At 33.6% G+C, this 26,294-nt stretch overlaps 1 protein-coding gene across 1 annotated transcript in view; it reads left to right on the top strand.

Annotated features, from left to right (window-relative positions):
• Positions 1–26,294, top strand: part of MGAT4C (MGAT4 family member C) — an 836,191-nt gene that overhangs the window by 374,465 nt on the left and 435,432 nt on the right. Inside the window, exon 2 of the mRNA XM_023204787.2 lies at positions 15,486–15,594. The gene's annotated coding sequence lies outside the window, so the exon portion shown is untranslated. The remainder of the gene's footprint in view (positions 1–15,485; positions 15,595–26,294) is intronic.

Raw genomic sequence — 26,294 nt, 5'->3', positions numbered from 1 at the left:
CAGAATGGAAGATTCTGAATTATTCAAAATATGAGATACAAAGTACTTATATTGACAACTTGATTTAGCCATGTAAATTTATTTTCTAGTATTAATTTGTTTTATTTAAATACAATTCACAACTAAAAAATGCATCTATTTTAAGTGTACAATTTGATCAGATTGATATATTTGTGCAAGTATGTTACCACCATCAAATCATAATATGGAATGGTTTTCTCACATTAAACAGTGTCTTTTTCAGTCAACACTTCTGCCCCAGCCCCATCTCCAGCAAATCATTGATCTGCTTTCTGGCACAATATAGTCATTCAAAAATAAACCATATTGAAAAAAGGCCAAAAATTGTTTTGCTCTTAGAAAGAAACAAAACAATTTTAAATGAATATTATATTTGAGATGATTAGTTATACACATACAGTCAAATTCTGAAAATACTAAATTAGTTGAGATAATAACATTTTATGGCATATGCATGTCATGGAAAAAATAAAAACTAACCTCATTCAGATTTACCTATTGATTATTTGGTTAATTTTATTTATTGCTCTCTCTTGCTCTAATTATCTTTCTTACGTCTTCTCTCTGACTCTCTCTTTTCCTATCATCCCCCTTTTACTCTTTTTAAATAAGGATCTTCTCATTATTTAAAAAGATCCTTTTTTTCTATGTAAATATGAAGGAGACTAAATCAAGTCGACTTACATCAATACGATTTACAATGAGATCAGACTCTAGTCAACATGTGGGCTTTTCATTGTAAACAAGTCTGTTAAACTTGTTCTTTTAAAAACAAACAAAAAAATACTGGTACTCATGAAGTGTAAATATTTTATTCACTGGTAAATATCTCTAAACTAAGTTTATTGACACAATTGTTGTTACGTTGATAGCCAAGTTATTTCCAGTCATTCTTTTTGACTCAGGCCAAAGTGCTGTGTGGCAGTTATAAAAACAGAATGACACTTTGGGAGGCCAAGGTGGGTGCTTCACCTGAAGTCAGGAGTTCAAGATTAGCCTGACTAACATGGAGAAACCCCATCTCTACTAAAAATATAAAATTAGCCGGGAGTGGTGGCGCATGCCTGTAATCCCAGCTACTCGGGGGGGCTGAAGCAGGATAATTGCTTGCACCTGGAAGACAGAGACTGTGGTGAGCCGAGATCGCACCATTGCACTCCAGCCTGGGCAACAAGAGTGAAATTCCATCTCAAAACAAACAAAAAAACAGAATTATGCTGCTCATTTGGAAAGGGCACTCCTTTGGGATACTGTTCCTGTTGAAGGGTCACTGTTCTACAATCCCTTAGCCTTTGTATTGTTCATCTTTTTATCAATGTTTAAATCAATGTATTCCAAACTTATCTTTTGATGTAAAACACTAGCAATTCATAGCCCAATAAAACTTCTTAGTAGTGCATAACATAGTAATGGTAAGCGTGTAGATTAGAACAATTTTTATATATTTACATATAATGCTTACATTTGCATACCAGTAAGTTTAGTATTACCATCTCCCTCTCATAGATAATTAAACAGAGGCATGGCAATAGTATGCAACTTGTCCAAATTTACATACATTCAAACTGTTTGTTACAGTTGTGAAATCCATACTCTTTCCACCATGGCTAATCACATCCATATATATTTAAGAATGAGTTACATGATGTAACTTTAAGTCCTGATAGTAGTTTTCATTGTATATGAACAGTAGACAATATAGGAAATAATGCATGGTATTCATATTAAAAAAGTGAGTAAAAAAGCAATAAGACAATATAAATGATAAAATACTACTTTTTGCCTTTTTTTTCTTTTACACATTGATTTTGCAAATCACAAAAACAGCTGGTTGCTTTCTCTAAGTCAGAGCCTCAAGAAGTTTCATAAATAATGTGAAATGAATACAAATAAATATCTGTGCTATAATGGTGTATTCTTTTGAGAAAAATAAATACATTATGTACTTTACCAAGGCCATTTGGAACAGCTTTCCTGGGATGAGTAATTATTCAAATGACTTTTTATATACTGGAACTTTTTCACCTTATCCACGTGTTTTGTTTTCATTATCAGGAGAAAAATGGGTCTTTGTCTTAGCAATAAATTTTCACAAAGTATTTCAACTTATATATTTATAAAAAATAATATGTTCTAAAGAACATAAATCACAATACATTTTATTCTATATTTTTGTGATATATTTTATGTGTAGCTATATGTGTTCGTATATATATACATACACACACACACACACATATAAAGTTTTACTGAAGCATAACACATAGCCAGAAATTGCAAACCCTTAAGTGAACAACCCAGTACATTTGCACAGTGAATACATCTCTATAATGAAGTATAACTCTAACGGGAAATAAAATACTACCAATATTTGAAAGATTATTTTGTACCTTTTCCTAGTTATTAAACCCAGTCTACCCCAAAGATAATCAGTAGATTGACTACTTTTACCAAAATAAAATTAACCATTTTTGCAGCCTACATAAATAAAATTATATGAGACATAATATTTGTTTATTACATCGTTTCTCAACATTAGATTTAAGACTCACCCATGTTGTCATGTGTAGCAAAAGTTTGCTCATTCTCATTGATATATTTTATTCTATTATGTAAATATGTAAATATTTTAAAAGATATTCATCAATTTTACTGCAGGTGGACATTTGGATAATTTCCAGTTTTTGTCTGTTGCAAAGAGAGCTGTCATGAGCAATCTAATGTGCATCTTTTGATGCCATATGCATATACTTCTTGAATATGAAACTAGGAGTGGAATTCTTGGGTCATCAGATGAGTATATTTTCAGCTTTAGTATGTATTGCCAGTTTCTCAAACTGCTTTTGCTAATTTCCGATTCTTTCTGTTGTATATGAGTTTCACATTCCCTCAAATCTTGAAATGATTATTTTTATAAATTTTACTCAATATGGTGAATGAATATTTTTGATGAGAAATAATATTGAATATTCTCTTACATGGTATTGGTCATTTGGATATCTTATTTTGTGAAGATTTTGAACATATATTTTTACCTTTACATGTTGGATTATTTTCTTTCTAATTTTTAGAAATTTTATTTGTGAACTTATTATAAATGTCATATTTGCAATATAATTGGCATAAATTAGACTACACATATTTAAAGTGTGCGATGTGATAAGTGTAGACGTGTATATACTACTGAAACCATCATGACAATCAAAATAATGAACACATCTGTTACCCACAAAAATTTTGTGATCCTTTGAAATCCCTCACACCAATTCTTCCACCCCCACCTTTCTTGTTCCCAGGCAACAGCTGATCTGCTTTCTGTCACTATGGATAAGTTTGCATTTTTAGAACTTTATATAAAAGAAGTCATATAGTATGTACTTTTTTGTTTAGCTTCTATCACTCAGTATAATTTAGAAATTCATCTGTGTTGTTTCATATGTCAATAAATCTTTCCTGTTTGGGAGTTAAAGGGTATAGAGTTTCAGTTCTGAAAGATGAAAATGTTCTGGAGATTAGTTGTGCAACAAGGTGAATATATACTTAATACTACAGAACTGTACCTCAGAAATAGTTAATATGGTAAACTTTATGTTATGCTTTTTTGTTAGAATAAAACATTAAGATAAAAATTTAAGACTTTGATTTTAACTCAAAGAATTTTAGCTGAAAGAATTCTATATTAAAATATGGAAGACTGGAGTAAGGTCAGGTTTGCAACGATATGGTAGAGTCAATTGTTCTATTTTGCCATGTTTGAATTTTAAAATCCTTGTTAGAGAGCCAGGAATTGAGATCAGTATGCAGATGGAGAATCATATTTAAAGCACAGTGGAAAAAGGTCAGGTTGCAGATCTGAATTTGGTAGTCAACAAGAAAGATTATAATGTAAAGCCATGGAACCGGATAAAATTATCTGCAGGGAAACTGTAGGTTGAGAAGAAAAAGGGGTCCATGATCAGTCAAGAAATTCTCCAAACCTATTATGCAGACAGAGGAAAAGGAGCTAGCAAATGAGCCTAGGATAGAAAGACTTTGCATGGTATGGAAGAAATAAGGAGAATATGGTATCACTAGAGACAAGAGAAGAGGATGATTCAAGAAGGAATCAGTTAATTGTTAGAACACCAGGTAAAATGAGGACTATTTTAGTGCCTTGGGGGATATGGATGTACTATAAAAGTGAGTTGAGAAGATATTGTAAAATGAGAAAATAAATATTTTTGAGATATTTTCCAATGTAGAAATATGATTACTAGAGAGACAAAGTAGTAGGGGAGTTTATTTTTGGAAGCATGAAAATATTAAAACAGGATTAAACACTGATGAGCATGAACTAATGCAGAGGGAGTAACTTATATGAATGAGAATAATTAGCATGAGAAAATTGGGTAAAACTTTGTTAAAAGAGTTTGGTAGACAGGCCAGGCATGGTGGCTCACTCCTGTAATCCCAGCACTTTAGGAGGCTGAGGCGGGCAGATCATGAGGTCAGGAGATGGAGACCACCCTGGCTAACACGATGAAACCCAGTCTCTACTAAAAAATACAAAAAATTAGCCAGGTGTGGTGGCAGGTGCCTGTAGTCCCAGCTACTCAGGAGGCTGAGGCAGGAGAATGGTGTGAACGCAGGAGGCAGAGCTTGCAGTGAGCCAAGATAGCGCCACTGCACTCCAGCCTGGGCGACGGAGCCAGACTCCGTCTCAAAAAAACAAACAAACAAAACAACAACAACAAAAAGAGTTTGGTAGATAGTTGGGATGGGTTGATATTTGGGCTCTCCTACACAGGGGCTATTGTTTTCTCACTGAAATTTATGGCTGATTCCATCAATTGTAATTAAGATTTTTTGCAGTAATAAGTGTTTATTTGTTTTTCATGGTCAGTAATTTAAAGTAATAAAATTGTCAGGATTTTGAATTTTTCTCCAGGTCTATTCAGCATGCTTCTATGACAAAATGAGTGGTTGAAATTTCAGTTTAATCACTGTAATAGAAAACATCCACATTAATGGATAATTATGTTTGAGAAACCTATATGATAACATGAAACTATAATTACGGTATTAACAGAAATGTACATGTGTATATGTATGTGTGTGTGTGTGTGTGTATATATATATATATATATATATATAATGTCAGTGGAAATATAAATGTACTTCATACATATTGCAAGTTTGGTTCCAGACACCTGCAAAATGAATATTGCAGTAATGCAAGTCCCACAAAATTGTTGTTTCCCAGTGCATATTATAGTTACGTTTATGCTATACTGTAGTATGTTAACCTTGGAATAGAATTATATCTAAAGAAAAATGTACACACCTTAATTTAAAAATACCTTATTGTTAAAAACTGTTAAGTATTATCTGAGCCTCTAACAACTGTAATCCTCTCTGCTGGAGGAGGGTCTTACCTCAATGTCAATGGCTGTTGACTGATCAGGGTGGTGGTTGCTGAAGACTGGGGTGACCATGGCAATTTGTGAAAATAAGACGACAATTAAGTTTGTTGCATTGACTGATTACTTTTTTTTTTTTTTTTTTTTTTGAGACAGAGTTTTGCTCTTTGTTGACTAGTCTGGAGCTCAGTGGCATGATGTTAGCTCACTGCAACCTCTGTCTCCTGGGTTCAAACGATTCTCCTGTCTCACCCTCCCAAGTAGCTGGGATTACAGGTGCCTGCCACCATGCCTGACTAATTTTTGTATTTTTAGTAGAGATGGGGTTCCACCATATTGGCCAGGCTGGTCTTGAACTCCTGACCTCAGGTGATCCTCCCGCCTCGGCCTCCCAAAGTGCTGGGATTACAGGCGGGAGCCACCGCTCCTGGCCACTGATTCTTTATTTCACAAAAGACTTCTCTGCAGCATGTGCTACTGTTTGAGAGCATTTTACCCACAATAGAACATCCTTCAAAATTGGAGTCATTCTTCTCAAACTCTGCTGCTGCTTTATTACCGAAGTTTATGTAGTATTCTAAATTATTTGCTGTCATTTCAGTAATTTCATAGCATCTTCCCTAGGATAAGATCCTATCTATCTATCTATCTATCTATCTATCTATCTATCTATCTATCTATCTATCTTTCTATCTATCTATAAACACACCTTGCTTATGCATAAGAAGCAATTTCTCATCCATTCAAGTTTCATCATGAAATTGTAGCATTTCAGTCACATCTTCAGGCTCCACTTCTAATTTTACTTATTTTGCTATTTCCACCACATCTGCAATTACTTCCTCCTCTTGAGTCTTGGCTCTCTCAAGGTCATCAATGAGGATCAAATTCTCCCAAACTTCTGCTACTCTTATTTTAACCTCTTACTGTGACTCACAAGTGTTCTCAATGGTATCTAGAATGGTAAATTCTTTCCACAAGGTTTTCAATGTACCTTGTCTAGATTCATCAGAGAAATCAAAATCTACATCTGCTATATCTTTTCAAAGTATATTTTATAAATGATAAGACTTGAAAGTCAAAATTACTCCTTGATCCATGGACTGCAGAGTGGATGTTGTATGATTAGGCATAGAAACAACATTGATCTCCATCGTAGATGGAAAACATCATCTCCATCAGAACTTTAGGTGACTAGGTGTCTTGCCAAAGAGCAGTAATATTTAAAAGGAAATCTTTTTTTCTAAGCAGTAGGTATCAACATTGGGCTTAAAATATTCAGTAAACCATCTTATATTTTTTTAAATAAAGTCACAAAAATTCTCATAATTTTTGCATCTTCTCTTCTATCAGTTAACTTATACTATAATGCATGACCACTAATATTCTCCAAATAAACTTGTATTTTGGACTCATTATTGTATTTCTACATTGAAAATTACATAAAGATACTGAGGATATTTCTTTTATTTACCACTGTAATCTCAGAACTTAGTAAGGAGCCTGTCACCTAGTAAATACTCAGTAGATAATTATTAAATTTTTTTAAATCACAAGAATGTCTTTTAGAAGTTTATTTGCAAAGCATTGTGATCATCAAGGCTTTGTTGTTCAATTTATAAAGCACAAGTAAAATAGATTCAGAGGATTCTTATGGGCCCTACTATTTTCAAAATAGTAAATGGATGTTGCCTTCAGGTCACCAGCTGCATTAGATGCTACAAGAATGTCAGCCTGTCCTTTGAAGCTTTGAACCCAAGACGTTGACTTTTCCTCTCTGGCTATGAAAGTTCTAGATGGCATCTTCTTCTTTTTCTTCTGTGGTCTGTGCTTTTTGGATATCACTAGTGAGTGAAGCTTATTTTTTTATCCTTTCTTCTCTTTACCCACCTTGAAGGTTCAGTAAATTCAAGTTATGCTTTTCTTCTCTTTATCCTCAGCAGCCAAATTAGAAACCCTCCCAGAATAAACCCTCAGCTATTCAAAAGAGAGGAATTCTGGGTGCTTAGTCCTGAGGACAGCGAGCTTAGCAGCTTCATTTCTGGCTTTCCTGGTTATTGGTCCAAGGCCCAAAAAAACTTTTTGTGCCTGTCGATTCCAACTGTAAAGTTTATCTGGGATTTCCTTTAAGAGGTTCTTATTTGAATCATTCCTCTTCTGTGTTTGTTATTGGTTGAGCTTTACTCTGTATTACTTATATATCATTACAATCATGTCTGATTTCTGTCTTCCATTTTTTCAAAAAAATCTGTCTTCCATTTAAAAAACTGGTATGTTAATGGTGGACCTTGTTATTTTCTTTCTGTTTTCTTCTTTCGTTTCAGTGATATTTAGAGAAGCCAGAGAGGTGAGGTGTACACGATGACTCAGTCAACACCTTAAGCTTCCCAGATGTCTAGTGATTTTTCTATTTCTGATCTCATTTTTTATAAATTCTTTCAGGGAAATAATTTCTTTGCATTTCTTCTGGTTTGTGTTGGAACTTGAAAAATTTTTATTTTGTTTTCTTTCAGCTTTGCATTTAATGTCAATCATAATGAAATCATCAGTATCTCATTGCTGTCTATTTGGGTGTGTAAATGACACCATTTTTTGACAAACTGCATTTATAGGCCTCCACAAGGTACTATTTGCATAAGGCCAATTAGTGATGCAAAATTCACTTTAAAAATTTGACAAAATTATTCATATTTAATATGTATGTCACTATATTTCAATAGCATAATTATATTTTATTTACCAGGTGACTGAATATTTTCACTTTCCTTTTTCAGCATCCATATCAATGGGAGATTTAATAAAATATAATAGCAAATTTTCATGAGCACATGGTAGTCAACAAATATATCTTTAAAAAAAATCAATAGCTTTAGAGGTACAAGTGGTTTTTGGTTACATAAACGAATTGTATAGTGATGAAGTCCGAGATTTTAGTGCACTTGTCACCTGAGTAGTGTACATTGTACCCAACATGTTGTTTCCTCCTCAAAGTCTCTCATGTCCACTACACCCTTCTGTATATCTTTGTATACTCATAGCTTAGCTCTCAATTATCAGTAGAAAGTTTTCCTGAATTATTTCACCTAAAATAACAACTTCCAGCTCCATCCAAGTTGCTGCCAAAGACATTTTTTGCATTCGTTTTTATGGATGAGAAGTATTCTATGATACATATGTATCACATTTTCTTTGTCCACTCATCAATTGATGGGCAGTTATGCTGGTTCCACATCTTTGCAATTGTGAATTGTGCCACAATAAACAAACACATGCAGGTATCTTTTTATATAATTACTAATTTTCATTTGGGTAGATGCCCTGCAGTTGAATTGCTGGGTTGAATAGTATTTTTAAAGAAATCTCCATACTGTTTTCCATAGAGGTTATGCTAACTTACATTCCCACAAGCAGTATATAAGATTTCCCTTTTTACTACATTAACTCCAACATTTATTGTTTTTTCACTTTTTAATAATGGTCATTCTGGCCAAGGTACGGTGGTTTCCCCTGTGGTTTTAATTTTCATTTCCTTGATGATTAGTGATGTTGAGCACGTTTTCATATGTTTGTCAGCTATTTGTATATTCTTTTCAGAAATGTCTGCTTACATTATTTACCTACTTTTTGATGTGATTTTTTTTTCTTGTTGATTTGAGTTCCTTGCAGATACTAGATGTTAGTTATTTGTCAGATTCATAGTTTGCAAATAGTTTCTATCATTTCGTGGATTGTGTTTTTTGTGGGTCATATTTTGTGGGTTGACTTTGATGATTATTTATTTTGCTGTGCAGAAGATTGTTAGTTTAATTAGATTCCATTTGTTTATTTTTATTTTTGTTGCTTTTGCTTTTGGGGTAAATCATAAACTATTTGCCTAGACCAATATCCAGAAGAGTTTTCCCTAGGTTTTCTTCTAGAATTTTTATGTTTTTAGATTTTAGATTTAGGTTTTTGATCCAACTTGAGTTGAGTTTTGTATATAGTGAGAGATAGGGATCTAGTTTAATTCTTCTACATATGGCTATCCAGTTTTCCCAGTACCATTTATTGAACATAAAGTCCTTTCCCCAGTTTATGTTTTTATATGCTTTGTTGAAAATCAGTTGGTCGATTTGGCTTTATCTGTGAATTCTCTATTCTTTTTCATTGGTCTATGCATCTACTTTTATATCAGTACCATACTATTCTGGTTACTATATCCTAGTAATATAATTTGAAGTCAGGTAATGCCATGGCTCCAGATTTGTTCTTTTTGCTTAGAATTGCTTTCGCTATTTAGGCTCTTTCTTGGTTCCAAATAAATTTTTGAATTATTTTTTTCTATTTATGTGAAAATGATGTTGGTATTTTGGTAGGAATTGCATTGATCTGTAGATTGCTTTGGGCGGTATAGTCATTTTCGTGATATTAATCCTTCCAGTCCATGAGCATCGGATGTATTTCCATGCGTTTGTGTTGCCTGTTATTTATTTCAGCAGTGTTTTGTAGTTCTAGGTTTAGAGCTCTTTTACCTGTTTGGTTAAGCATATTCCTAGAATTTTTTTAGTTATTGTAAAAGAGATTGAGTTGTTGATTTGTTTTCAAATTGGTTGTTATTGGTGTATAGAATTACAATTGATTTGTGTACATTGATATTGTAACCCAAGACTTTATCAAATTTATTTATCAAATCTAGGAGTCTTCTGAAGGAGTCTTTAGGGTTTCCTAGGTATATGATCATATCAACTATAAACAGATAAGTTGAGTTCCTATTTTCCAATTTGGATGTACTTATTTATTTCTTTTCCCTGATTGCTCTGGCTAGGACTTTCAGTGCTATGTTGAATAGAAGTGATGAAAATGGGCATCCTTGTATTCTTCCAGTTCTTAAAGGGAATGTTTTCTTCTTTTCCCCATTTAGTATGAGTTGGCTGTGGGTTTGTAATACATGGTTTTTATTATTTTGAGGTACATTCCTTCTATGCCTAGGTTACTGAGAGTTTTGATCATAAAGTGATGCTGGGTTTTATTGAATGATTTTCTATGTCTATTGAGATTATCATGTGGTGTTTGTTTTTAATTCTGTTTTTGTGGTGAATCACATTTGTCAACTTGTGTGTGTTGAATCATCCCTGTATCCCTGGAATGAAACCCACATAATCATTGTGAATTATCATTTTGATGTGGTGTTGAATTTGGTTTGCTAATATTTTGTTGAGGACTTTTGCATCTATGTTCATCAGGAATATTGGTCTATAGTTTTCTTTTTTGTTATATTATTCCCTGTCTTTGTTATTAGAATGATACTTGCTTTGTAGAATGGGTTAGGAATATTCCCTCTTTCTCAATCATTTGAAATCATTCCTGTAGTATACGTATCAATTCCTCTTTGAATGTCTGGTAGAAATTGGCTGTGAAGCCATCTGACCCTGAACTTTTGTTGGTTGACAAATTTTTTGTCACTGATTCAATTACACTGCTTGTTACTGGTCTGTTCAGGATTTCTATTTCTTCCTAATTCAGGCTAAGAGGGTTGTATGTTTTCAGGAATTTATCCACTTCTTCTAGACTTTCTAGTTTGTATGTATAGAAGTGTTTATAATGGTCTTGAAGGATCTTTTCTATTTCTGTGGTGTCAGTTGTAATATCTCCATTTTAATTTCTAATTGAGTTTATTTTTGAACCTTCTCTCGGTTAATCTGGCTTGTGGTCTATCAATTTTGTTCATCTTTTCAAAGAAAAACCTTTTTGCTTCATTTACCTATTGTGTTGATTTTTTATTTTAAATTCACTTAGTTCTGCTCTGATCTTTGTTGTTGTTGTTTATCTTCCGCTAAACTTGGGTTTGTTTTTTTCTTGTTTATCTAGGTTCTTGAGGTGTGATGTTAGGTTGTCAATCTGTGATCTTTCAGACTTTTTGATGTAGGTATTTAGTGCTATAGACTTTCCTCTTGGCATTGCTTTTGTAGTATCACAGAGGTTTTGATAACCTGTGTCACTATTATCATTCATTTTTAATACTTTTTAGATTTTCACCTTGGTTTTATTGTTAACCCAAACATAGTTCAGAAGTAGGTTGTTTAATTTCCATGTATTTGTATAGTCTTGAGGGTTCCTTTAGGAATTAATTTCTAATTTCATTCTGCTATGATCTGAGATGATACTTGATATTGTTGCAAGTTTTAAAATTTATTGAGACTTGCTTTGTGGTCTGTTATGTGTTCTACCTTGGAGAATGATTTGTAGGGTGACGAGAATAATGTATATTTTGCAGTTATTGGTTAGAATGTGCTATAAATATCTGTTAGGTTCATTTGCTCTAGAGTGCAGTTTAAGTCCAGCATTTCTTTGTTGAATTTCTGCTTCAATGATCTGTCTAATGCTGTCAGTGGAGTGTTGAAATCTCTTCTATCATTGTATTGGTGTTTGCCTCTTTTCATAGGTTTAGCAGTAATAATTTTATAATTTTATAATAATCTGGGAGCTCCAGTGCATATATATTTAGGATTATAACATCTTCTGGTTAGATTATCCTTTTATCATTATATAATGACCTTCTTCATCTTTTTGTTTTTTTACTTTTGTTGCTTTAGGGTCTGTTTCATCTGACATGGGAATAGCTACTCCTGCTTGCTCTTGGTTTCCATTTGTGTGGAATATGTTTTTCTATCCCTTTAGCTTGAGTCTATAAGAATCCTTACATGGTTAGTTGTGTCTCTTGAAGACAGCAGTATTTGGTTTGTGATTATTGTATCCATTCTGACAATATGTATCATTTAAGTGGAGCATTTATATAATTGACATTCAAAGTTACTATGAGATGTGACATATTGTTTCAGTCATCATATTGATTGTTACCTAGTTACTTTGTTTTCTTCATTGTTTTATTGTTTTATAGGGATATCATCTTCTATTGGAAGACTGTTTGATTGATATCCAAAATTTGTTGTTTAGCATAACCACTTTCATCAGTTGTCTTAGCTTGATCTTCAGGATAACTTGCTTCAGCTTCTGCATCATCTCTTGCTGTTAAGGGCATCATATCTTAAATATCATAAACCAACCTCTACTGGCTTCAAACTTTTCTTCTGCAGCTTCCTCAACTCTCTCAACTTTCACAGAATTAAAGATAATTAGCACCTTGCTCTGGATTAGGCTTTATCTTAAGTGGATATTGTGGCTGGTTTGATATTTTATCCAGACTACTAACCCTATCTCCATATCTGTAATACAGTTGTTTTGATTTCTTATCATTCATGTTTTCACTGGACTAGCACTTTTAAGAACTTTTCGTGTGCATTCACAACTTGCCTAACTAGCTTTTAGCCTATCTTGGCTTTATATGCCTTCCTCACTAAAGTTAATCATTTCTACCATTTGACTTCAAGTGAAAGATTATGACTCTTCCTTTCACTTGAACACTTAGAGGCCATTGTAGGACTATCGATCAGCTACATTTCAATATTTTTGTGTCTCAGGGAACAGGGAGTCTCCAGTAGAAGAAGAAAGATGAATAACAGCTGGTCAGTGGGGTAGTCTGAACACACACAACATTTTACTGTCTTATATGGTTATGGTGTGTGGTTCCCCATAACAATTACAGGAGTAACATCAATGATCGTAGATATAATAAAACAGATAAAGTATAGAATAATAATGGAAAAGCTTAATATATTGTGTGAATGACCAAAGTGCGACAAAGAGACACAAAGTGAGCACTTTGTATTAGAAAAATGGTGCTGATAGATTTATTCAATTCAGAGTTACCACAAACGTTCAATTTGTAAAACTGCAGTATCTACAAAGTGCAATAAAGCAAATCACAATAAAACAATGTGTTCCTGTATTTGTAAAGAGATTGAAAATAACTAGAACACATAAATGCTATAAGTCATTTAACTAATATGATACTTTATGATAATTTTATTTTGCCTTCGTGATTTTATTTTTAATATATTCATTTGGAGAGGGGGACATCAACAACTTTTAGTGGAAAAATTGATTTACTCCTACAACCATATTATGTAATAGTTGAACTGTTCCAAACCTCATTATCTAATCAAGACCTTAATATGACTATTTGTATATGTAAATATACATATGTATTATAAATACAAATTGTGTACATTGGAAAATAACTAGTAAAAACGTCTATAATCTTCTTCTAAAATATAAGCATTAAGAATTTCAGAATCATTTTTAAATGATTAGCTCAATGTTTCAGCAATACTGTTTTTAATAATGATTAGAATTTTTTTGTAATAAAGACATAAAAATTCTGATCTCTTAGGGATTTTTTTTCTATTAATGAATTTATAAATTAACTCACTGCCACTAAAATGTTCCAAACAAATTTGTATCTTGGGCTAATTATTTTCATTTCTACATCGAAAATTATATAAAGTGGAGATATTTATGTTATTCACTACCATAACATTAGAACTTAACAAAGAACCTGTCACTTAGCAGATATTCAATAGATAATTCTTAAATTTTAAACATTTTTAACATAACATCATATATTATTGTCTTTTTGAACTGTATTTGCAGATCATTTCCAAAATAATTAGGCATAGGAAAAGATCTCAATGTATCACAGCTCCGAATATGTTATAATAATTCACTAAATGCCTATTCTCCAATTGAAATCACCAAGCTAAATCACACAAACCTCTTTTAAAGAAAAATATTAGATATATTGTTTTAAAAGAAAAAGTTATTTGGATGTAGCTGAACATCAGAAGATTCTCTAGTTAAGAATTTCAAGTCCTTATCCTTTGAGTCCTAGTTATATCATGTGTATAATGGAGAATAATAATGCTGTCTTCACTGTTCTAATAAAATAACTAAACATGAAAATGTTACTGGAAAATTTTATAAAGACAATTGTTACATAATAATAAAGGATAATAGTTGACTGATACACACTATTTTGAGAAACAGTATAGGTCTTCTCCCCTCACACTCTGACTCCCTAAGTAACATAATTAGGTTAATGAAATCTGTTGTCTTAAAAGACTAGTATATATCAACCTATAATCCTCTGAATTATATTGTCATAAGTTGTCATTTTTTGAGATTTCTACAATCATAAATTGTTGCACAAAATTGGTTTTTGCACTTGCTTAATTTGTATACATGATGAAAAATAAGATGCCAGATATAAAAATGCAAAAAGAAAAAATCTCTCTATCCAGTTAATTCATATTTTTCATTGTGGTACTGCTGATAACACTTAACCAGGCTTTAAACCCATGGGAAGCAAGGCAAAGATTATATAATCACATAGTTGTAAGATCAATGTATTGCTTGGATCATTATAAAGAGTGGCACAAAGTGAGACTATTTTTATTGAGAATTAATTTTTGATCTAGTGTTCATATTCATTTGATAACAAGAATATACCACTTGTAGTTATAATGAGTTAATGCTTCCAGAAACATTGAATGTGTAAAAATTTTAAAAAGTCAATGCTTTGTGACCTCTTCATTGCTCCCATAAAATTTAAGGATGTGATTGTGTCTGGGCCACTTTGAAGGTTTAGGCAAAGAAACCGTGGAATATTTAATGGACTTAGAAATGCAGTACAGTTGGTCTCAGACTCTGGGGTATGTTGGAGGCATTATTGATGTGGGTGTTTTGCAAAGCAGAGATATGGAATGTTCATTTGAGTTTTATGAAATAATAAATGAAAGAGACTTAATAACACTGATATCTCATTAGTACATAAATACTGGCCTGATTGTTGTTAAATTTTAAAATAAAGACATATAGGGGCGAAGTAAATTTATGTACCAGACAATATCATCTTGATTTATAACTGTGTGTATGTTTTTTAATCTTAGAGTACACTTTCAGACATAGTAATAGAACAGATACTCACAAATGCATGCATTCTTTAAAACTATTAATCTCAGTATTGAGCAGAGAAACCAAACAGCTTATATTGAAAGTAGAAATGTAATTGGCCTGTTTGGAGAAAGCCTACTAGAGTAACAGTCACTAGATTCAACATGCAAGTGCCATAATGATGAATGTTTACAACACCTTTTTGAGAGCCAATTATACTGGGTTTTTTTTGTGCAGGAACTGGAGATCAGCCAGATCACTTGTATGCACAAAGCCGCTGTGGATCTGTCTTTCAAATAAGAGCTGCAGAAAACGCTATAGCAAGATTGAAGCTTTATCCACTCTGGTAAGAGAAGCTTTCTTTTTCTTTGCTATGGTGAGAGTTTGATAAGAAATCCTTTTAAGCCATAATGTGGTCAGGGAGAGGAGACTTTGTTATATAAGTCAGAAAATGTTTTTTCTTTGAAATATTTTTTTCACTATGCTTTGTGCCTTTATGTTATAGCAAGATAAAACTGAAACACTAAGTCATATTGCACATGTTAAATTTGTATTGGACATAGGGGAGTCTTAAACTACTCTTCTGTTGAGTGAAATGTGAGGTCATTTTATGTTTATACTGTAGATCTCCTGGACAGCACGAAGTGAAGAAAGATTGGTATTCTAATACTATGGCTGAGAGTGAATCTTGTGTTTAAGTTTTCCCCTGACCAATGGTGTTATTAATTCCCAGGAGCTCACCACCACCAAACTCGGCCTTTGAATTCACTTACAGATTTTTTTGACCACTCTAATCTCTTTCTATATTTAAAATTGGAAAAGCTGGGGATTATTCTGGATGAGTTTATTTGAATAGTTTTCTCACTTTAGCTCTAAAGACTGTAACTGTGCACATATATACAAAGTACAAAATTTTGTTTTTCACGTAATTTCTTTAGCCTGTAATGTGCTTCAACATTCGTATGAGAATCTCCACATATTATAAACTCTATCTGAATTCATATCAGTCTAAAATGACAATAAATATTGAGAGCATATACATGTATATAAATATGTACATGTATATAAGTAACATTTGACGTGAGGAAAATTAATTTTAGATAATTACACATTTGCATATTAAAGCAATGTAATCCCTATGGAAATTTATAGCTTTTAATTTTCATTTATATGACCCTTCCTTTTCATTTTCTTGGTAAACTTTAGTTTAGAAAACAATAACATAAATATCAAAAAGACTTTATAACCAAACAGCTACATTTGAAGATACATTACTTTTTAAATAAACTTGTATGATTCGGATTTTATTCTTTTTAAGTTGCTCATTTACATCCATGATTTGATTTATACATCTATGAAATTTAAATACAATTATTTTCAGGAGTTTACACCAGGATAGCCTTCCAGGCTTCAAAGTTACAAGCAGCTTGCCATGTCTGTCTAATAGGTTGCCAATAAAAATTCATGCTTATCTGATAACTTCAATAGGTATTTATTGATTATGTACATTGCTAAAAGCTTCGAGGAGAGGTAATAAGTAGCTTAACTAAATGAAACATAACATCTGTATAGATTTAATGAGGATTTAACATATATGCATAAAAATTAATAGTGAAGGTTTGGCTAAGGACAAATAGTAGAGTCAGGAGGAGTCAGTAATGACAATGAATACAATGAGACTTATTTTTTCAGATGTAAAAAATAATTCTATGCTTTAATGCACAAGCTTACAAAACTTTAGCAATGTCATTTTCCCCTTGTTCTGCCCTTATTTAAATTATGCATGCATTCAATTCAAACCATTTGAAATCTTTACCTGTTTACCTTGCACTGAAAGAAATACAGACAGTCTTGCCTCTGAAAGAGATTCTAGTTTAAAGGAGAGCTGAGGGAAATAAGTGAGTAACTATGTTACCATGAATCCATGTAGTAAAAAAAAAAAAAAGTATTTGCTTTAAATTTCTGTGGTGTCTGCACTCTTAAAGACTTTTGTTGCTATAGGCACATGTAGCAAGCAACAACAACATAAAGTTTCAATTCCCTTAGTGTATATCTTTCCAACTTTTAAGTGAATCTCAGACAGAAAAAAAATCCTTCTAGGGTAAGAACCACATTTAATGGTATATATACATATGTGTGTGTGTGTGTGTGCATGTATGCACACATATATATAGTTATATCATTTTATATATATATATAGTTATAAATATATGTGTGTGTCATTTTTTTCTTTTCATTGTTATCTTCGCATTAAGGAACTACAATTGTTAACACACACACACATGCTTTAGTTTGGAAGATAGGAAAGAGAAGCAAGTATAGCATCTCTGCCCCCTTGATGAGTTTGGCACAGCAGGATATCCTACCATTTTCTACTTTCATGCCTTTGCTTTTGCTATTCATCTTGAGAACGCTTCTTTTTCTACTGTCTCTTGTCCACGTTCTACCTGAACTATATGACTCAGACTAGAGGCTGCTTTATATGAAGATATCTTTCTATCAAGCCTCATACCCACTCCAGGGAAAATGATTTATTTCATTTGGGAATTTTCTTATAACTTCGATTTTATGAAACAAAAAGTTTACAAACAGGATGCAAATTCATTGCTTTCTAATTATAAACAAAATGAGACAGTTTTGTTATACTTTCTTTCCTTTTAGACATATTTTAAGAAATCTGCTTTTTAGAGAGATATTTTGTAGAAAAAATTTTATTACTCTCCAAACTTTCTTTGCTTTATTCATTCTCCTTTTCTTATAGCTGATAAAGTTGCTTTCCATTTCACTGAGAAGATACAGATCATTTAATGGGTTCTCCTGTGTTCTTTTGCCTCCAAATGTACAAAGCTTACCTCCCAATCTGCCCTCATACTGCTCCTCTTTCCTTTATTTATAATGGGAAGAAGTATCCCAACTTGCATGACCCCAACTTCCATCTCTTCTACTTCTGACTTCTCACGTATACTCCTCTGCCTGATAAATATTTTTATTCCAAATATTTACCTGTATTTTCTCCATGAAGTTGTTCCCATTAAACACCTCTTGATATTTACTACACATCTCTACCAATATTTGGCTGGGACTACAGACCCTCTCTAAATAACATCCATGTATCTGCTACTTCACAAAAACATCTAAAATGTTTTTTTGTTGTTGTTGTTTTGGTTTTTTTCCAGATACCATTTCCATATCTTTGCCTTCATTTTTCTTTAAATTTGCACAATCCTCCTGATTCTTCCAAATTTTCTGAGGTAGTTACATTATTTTCTTGTTGCTAAGTCCACTCAGTTTTCTTGGTTTCCTACCACTGTTTAAGAGGTGACTATTCAATTCCTTTTGAGATAATTTTTCCTTTACCTCCTTAACACTCTCCGATTTTTTTTTTCTTTTCTCTTCCTGTTTCTTTGGTAGCTTTTTCTTCTAGTGGAGTACACTTTTAAGAGTTCCTCAGGACACAATAGTGAACCTAATACTTCCTCTCTCTCTCTCTCTCTCTGTCTCGCTCTTTCCTCTTCTCTCTATAGTCTTTATTCCTATAGTTCTTTAAAATATCAGCAATCTTACAGTGTAACCCTATAGCATGTATCAATTGTTGGATGCATTCCTTGATTCTATATGGATACAGATGAAACTTTTGAGTGTACAATGATGCAAAGGTATTACGTATTCAATAGAAAGTGGTGTGATACCCTGTTGAAGTGCAGGGAAGCAGCAGCAAGTTGCAGCTCCCAGTCAGTCACTCAATCATGATGGGAAATAATTGATACTGTACAGTATACTGTGTTGCCAGACAAGTTTGCCCAACTGTAGGCTAACACAGGCATTCTGAGAACATTTATGATAGGTGAGACTAAGCTATGATGTTCAGTTGGTTCAGTATGTTAAGTGCATTTTTGACTTATAACATTTTTAACTTATAATGGGTTTATTGGAAAACAACACCATTGTAAATGGAGGACTATCAGTATACTTGTCAAGGGAGATTTGGGGTCAAGCAGTGAAAACACCCTCTCTCCTGGAAAAATATTTGATTAGGTTTTACCATGTTTTTATTTTGATGTGTTCCTAGCACTCTAAGATGCCCTCCAGGAAGCCCACTCTGTCCTTACCTCACAGGGAACTCTAAGGAAAATGATATGGCTAAACCACTCAGATCCAAATAGAACCAAAGAAAAGAGGCAGAGACCATAGTGACAAGAGTGGATCATGGTGGGACCTCTGTGTTCCTGGTAGCTGTGGTGCCCAATTGCAGATACCAGTCAACCTCATAGCCAACATGCAGTACAGAGCAAGGTGTCTTCAAAAGCATGATGAAAAGTTTCACCTAGTTTGAGTCCCTATATGCTTTTTAACCCACCCCACCTCAGGGACCACCCCAACAATTCTGCCTCAGCAAGGACATGACCATCTCCTCCCTTTTTGAAGAAATGAAGGGGCTAGACCAGCTAAACTTGGCAACTTAACAAGCAGCAGCTTTACTCAGCCAAGAAACACTCCCAGTGACTTTGCCCAGGCAAGGAACTTCCCACTTCTGTGAATTTTAAAGAAGCAAATGGGCTAAACCTACTTAACCCAGAAAATCATGTAGTATCTTCACTGCACATATAAGCCCTCCTGAGGAGTCCATCCAAATAAGAAAACTTCCATCTTCATGCATCTCAGAAAATTATAGGGTCTAGATCTGCTAGGGATGATGTTGGGAGTTCCCAAATCCTCTCAACATAGCCAAAAAACCGCTTCATGGCTCCACATTCACAGGGAGGAAATCCTTAATTGTGTATTTCTAAGGACCATAGTCTCTGGATCCACCTGTCCAGAGTAGCGACTCCACCTAACCTTGGAGTCCAGCCTCCAGCCCTGCCCAACTTCAGGTCACCCATAACATAACTGACTGACCAGAATACATATCTTGTGACTGACCTCAAAATCCATCACAGTACTCACCCAGCAACTCCACTTTATAGTCAAACAAAGCCAGTGCTCCCATAGGACATCAGAGTCCAAAGAGCAACCCCACCCAAACAAAGTCAATGGTGCACTAACTAGAGATCTCATGGAAAGCTCTGCCTCCCCAAGGAAGTCACCAGCTAGCTTTTCCAAAATCAAAGGCTAAATTAAATAACGCATGTGTACCCCTGCCAGAGAACACCTGTAAAGGCCAAGAGAGGGGCTATTCCCTCAAATGTACAGACAACATAAGGATACAGGATTAGGAAGAATCAAGGAATCATGACACCTCCAAAAGAAGCTAATAAAGCTTCAATAATGAACCCTAAAGAAATAGAGATCTAGAAATCAGTAGCAGATAAATCAAAATAATACTAAAAAAGATGTTCCATGAAGTACCAGAAAATATGAATATAAAATTTAGCAAAATTTGAAAAAAAATATACAAAATTGCAAGAAGCTAGACAAATAGAAACAATAGGAAAGAACCAGACAGAAATCTTAGAGATGAAGAATACAGTGACTGAAATGAAAAATTCAATAGAAGAGTGGAGCAGAAAGATAAAGGAATAAAGTTTACAGTAATTATGGGACACCATCAAGAGATTAAACTTTCACAAAATAGGAGTTCCAGAAAGAGATAAATGATAATAAAGGCAAGAAAACATATTTAAAGAAATAATGGTTAAAAACTTTTCTTGTCTGGGATAGATGCCAATAACCAGATACAGAAAGAATGAAGGTTTTCAATCAAATTCAAACCAAAGAGGAGTACAACTAGGCATATAATAACGAAACAATCAAAAATCAAAGACAAGAAAAAATTCTGAGGACAACTGATAAGAAACACATCATATATGAAAGAGAGTGAATATTACTATCAGCTACTATCAGAATAATATCTCAATAGAAAGTCTTCAGGCCAGGAGAGAGTGGAATCATATAGTCAGAGTTCTGAAAGAGAAAAACAAAAACAAAAGCATGCCAACCATAAATATTTTATTCATCCAGACGGAAAATCAGTAAGGAAACATTGGACTTGAACGACATTTTATATTTAATGGACCTAACAGAGATAAACAAAATATTTCATCCAATCACAACAGTATATACATTCTACTCAAGCACACACAAAAAAACATTTTTCAGAATAGATCACATGCTAAGGTGCAAAGCAAGTCTCAGCAAATTTTTAAAAAATGTAAATTATATCAAGTATATTTTCTAAACACAATTGTTTGAAACAAAATTCATAACAGAAGTAATTTTAGAAAATTCACAAATATATGGAAATTAAGCAACGTGATCCTGAACAACCAAAAGGTCATTGAAGCAATTAAAATGAAAAATTTTTAAAAGTCTTGAGACAAACACAAATGGAAACACAACACATTAAATCCATGTGATACAGCAAAAGCAGTTCTAATAGCAAAGTTCTTGCAATAGGTACCTACAACAAAAAAGAAGAAAAAGATCTCAAATAAACCAAGTAATATTATACCTTAAGGAAGTATTAATAGAAAAAGAACAAACTAGGCCCAAAGTTAGCACATGGGAAAAAATAATAAAGAGTGAATTAGAAAAGAAAATGAAATAAAGACTAGAAAAACAGCGTAAGAGATAAAAAAAAAAGTAACTCATTTTTTGAAAAGAAACAAAATTGTCAAACTTTAGCTAGAATAACTAAAAAAGACAGAACATTCAAATAAAATCAGAAATGAAAAAGTAGACATTACAACAGGTACCACAGAAATAAAAAGGATATAAGAAAATACTATTGACAATTGTATGCCAAAAAATTGGATATTGTATAAGAAATGGATAAATTCCTAAACACACACAACCTACCAGGACTGAATCATTAGTAAACAGAAAATCTGAACAAACTATTAACAAGGGAATATAATAAGTAAGAAAAAGTCTCCCAGCAAGAAAAGACCAGGACTGTATGCCCTAACAGCTGAATTCTATCAAACATTTAAAGAAAGCAGATACCAATCCTCAAACTCTTTCAAAAAGTCAAAGAAGAGAGACCGGGAGTGGTAGCTCATGTCTGTAATCCCAACACTTTTGGAGGCCGAGGTAAGCAGATCACTCAAGCCAGGAGTTCAAGATCAGCCTGGGCATCATGACAAAAAGCCTTTTCTAAAAAAAAAAAAAAAAATACAAAAATTAGCCTGGCATGGTGGCACATGCCTGTAGTGTCAGGTACTGAGCCCCGCTTTTCAGAAATTCTTTTCTATTATGCTCCGCAATCTTGCTCTCTGTAGAGTACATTAGGATCAGAGGGGCTTAGTTCAAACCCTACTTATATTACTTGCCAGTTGTTAGGAACTTGAGCAATTAGACTGTACACTCTGCATTTCCTCATCTTTAGCATGGAGATAATAACATCTATTTTATATAATTAAATGAAATAATCTAAATAAATAATTCGATCTTAAAATGTATGTAATATCTGCATTGTTTATTCCTGTAACCTGATATTTTAATTTGAGACAATGATTTTATACTATATTAGCGTTTTTTTTTTTTTTTTTTTTTGGTTGTTGTTGTGGTTTTGTTGTTGTTGTTTTTGAAATGGAGTCTCGCTCTGTCTCCCAGGCTGGAGTGCAGGGGCGCGATCTCAGCTCACAGCAACCTCTGCGTCCTGGGTTCAAGCGATTCTCCTGCCTCAGCTTCCTGAGTAGCTGGGACTACAGGCACCTGATACCACGCCTGGCTAATTTTGTGTATTTTTAGTAGAGAAGGGGTTTCACTGTGTTAGCCAGGATGGTCTCGATCTCCTGACCTCGTGATCTGCCTGCCTCAGCCTCCCAAAGTGCTGGGATAACAGGCATGAGCCACCGCGCCCAGCCTATATTAGCTTTTAAATATTCCATGTGAATGAAAATGTTCACCTTTTATGACATTTTAGAGAACATATGGCAATTATATACTTCATTTCCAGAAGTATAAATGGAATGGAGTTTCTTTTTTGGGAAAACTAAGAATGTGACTACTAAGGATGTGAAAGCTTATCTTCCTGAGTAGATGAGAGGGTGTATGCATATGTGCATGTGTGTGCGAGAGTGTGTGTGTGTCTGTGTGTGTAAGGTGGATGGGAGAATGAAATAATTCTATAATTTAATCAAAATTATGATTCATTAAGTACAGAAGCATGATATAATTAACTTTTCCTTTTGAAAAAATGAAAAGTGAAAAGAAAATATATATTATAATTATAATATGTATAATTATCTTAATTAAAATTGTTAGCACATTTCAAACTCTATTAATATAGCATTATAATATAATGTATAATACTCTCTACCTCTCCAGTAATTAGATGGTCAAAGTCAGAGCAACAGTAATATGAAATATATGTCCATTTATGTGTAAATGTAGAATGGAAGCGTCAAAGCTGCCCACTAAAGGTAGAAGGCCTTTCGGGAAACACACACTTTTCCCTCCAAGAAGCATATAGAGCAAACCTATAACAATAGTATCCCAAACCTGTGATGACCTTTCTTTCACCAATACCTCCTTCCCCTGTTGACTGACATTAATAAGGAATGGACACTTGAATAGGACAGTGGTGTATGAGGGTCTGAGCAGGATACTTAGATGTGATTTCTCTTTTTATCTTGAACTTGTAGTCATGCCTTTATATAGCACTGAATGGAGTATGCATTTAGAGCAGAGGCTTTGAATCAGTCTACCTGGGTTCCAGAAACATTTCTGCCACAGGTTAGCTGAATTAGCCTGAGCAATTGCCTCACGTCCCTAAGCCTTTGTTTCCTTATTTGTATATGGTGAATGATACTTTATTATACATATGATTATTATTTTTTATATGTGAAAATAACTGAGAAGATAAATGTGTTTATTATAGTGTCTTGTGCCTTATAAATGATCAGTATATGATAATTATAATTTTACTCTTATAGTTCACCATCTACTCTTCTCAATATCTAGTAATAAGGCAGAAAACTTGTGAGCCAATCAGTACACTAATGGCAGTGTAAGGTTTTCCATTTTCTTGAGTTAAAAGTACACACTAATACTCTAAGGACATTGCTGAAATAGATTTTACGCAGAGAGTCAATGACTGATGGACCACACATTCAGAGAGACATGTTAAGGGGCAGATGCCATAGTATACTGCCTATTTGGATGACTGCAAAATAAGTTGTATCCTTCTAATATAGTTTTTAAATGAAATATACTCAGATATTTAAATATGTATATTGCATTAACAATAAAAAGAGGAAAACTTTTTAATTTTTATTTTATTGAGATAAAATGTATCATGAGCATACTCTGGACTGCAGTATGTGATTATTAATATTGGCATAAATTATTTTAATTATTAATTTTATTAAAACACTATTTAAATATTGAAAGACAGTAAGTCATTTGCAAATTAGAAGAAATAATCAGAATGTGTTTTAAGTTATACAAATATAAGTTAATATCCATTCATTCATCTTGGAAATACCCAAAATATTGATAAAGTTATATGCATGCAATACTTCAGTCCTCTCATTGGAAAGGGATCATCATGTAATTTCCTTTGCTGGCTGGTGCAGGATTTTGACTGGTGCAAGATTTTGGAGCCAAAGGCATTAGAAAATGTTCTCAATACTATCTGAAATCTGAAGCTTAACAGTGCTAGGATGCAAGTAGTCAAATGGAGGTATGATATATATAACAGTATAGTAATTTGTTTTTTCATTGCTATAAAGATACTACTGGAGACTGTGTAATTTATTAATAAAACAAGTTTAATTGACTCACAGTTCTAGATGGCTGCAGAGGTCTCAGGAAACTTACAATTATGGCAGAAAGTGAAGGAGTAGCAAGGTACGTCTTACTTGTTGGCAGGAGAGAGAGAACAAGAGAGCAAGAGCGAGGAAGTGCTACACTTTTAAACTATCAGATCTCGTGAGAACTCACTCACTATCATGGGAACATCACGGGGTAAACACCTCCCATGATCCAATCACTTCCCACCAGGTCCCTCCCTCAACACGTGGGGATTACAATTAGAGATGAAGTTTGGGTGGGGACACAGAGTCAAACCATATTAAACAGTTTTGAAAATATCAAGTCAGTGTATTTCTCATTCTTCTTAAATTATCATGAAAGACTGCATAGTGTAATGTTCAGAGCAAGAAATCTGGAGCCACCACGTTGCTGCCTAGGCTTGAACTCAGATTATATCACTTAATGGGTATGGAAATTTGAATAAGGTACTTTATCTCATGCTAGACTTATTTTAAAATGTAGGGTCAGGCACGGTGACTCATGCCTGTTATCCCAGCAGTTTGGGAGGCTGAGGCAGGTGGATCATGAGGTCAGAAGATCAAGATCATCCTGGATAACACGGTGAAACCCTGTCTCTACTAAAAATACAAAAAATTATCCGGGCGTTGTGGCACGTACCTGTAGTCCCAGCTACATGGGAGGGTGAGGCAGGAGAATCGCTTGAACCCGGGAGGCGGAGGTTGCAGTGAGCTGAGATATCCCACCACTGCACTCCAGCCTGGGTGTCAGAGCGAGACTCTGTCTAAAGTATATATATATACACACACACATATGTATACACATACACACACACACACACACACACACACACACACACATATATATATATAATAGTACCTCCTTTATTGGGTTGTTATAAGAATTAATTGATTTAATCAATATGTTCTTAGAATAGTATTTGGCATAAGAGATTAAGCTCTATATAAGTATTTATAATGCAGATGCTATTCATGCTGCCCAGTCATCCCCACTTGGGAATCAATGGATTTCATTGCTTCAGAGGCTGGGGAGGTATTATTTAGAACAGTCACCCATCGCTCAGATCTGACTCTGAAACTAGTTTGGTGAGTGAATTGGTGGAATAGTACCCTTGAATCCTAACAGTTAAATATAATTTTTAAGAAGTATATAGCCAACATTTTTTTCATATCAAAAGAAAGGTAAGAAATTTTATTTCAGGCTAAAAAAAGAACACAATAAAACATAAGAGAGGTTCTAACCAAATGGAGGAGGCATAGTGCACTTCCTGTGATGACTGGAAGAGTAGGGGACAAAAATCTAAAGAGAAAG

This window comes from Piliocolobus tephrosceles, chromosome 10 (genome assembly GCF_002776525.5).
Source record: "Piliocolobus tephrosceles isolate RC106 chromosome 10, ASM277652v3, whole genome shotgun sequence".
Taxonomy (NCBI): Eukaryota; Metazoa; Chordata; class Mammalia; order Primates; family Cercopithecidae; genus Piliocolobus; species Piliocolobus tephrosceles.
Note: the sequence above shows the minus strand (reverse complement) of the source record. Positions and strands in the feature narration are given on the sequence as shown.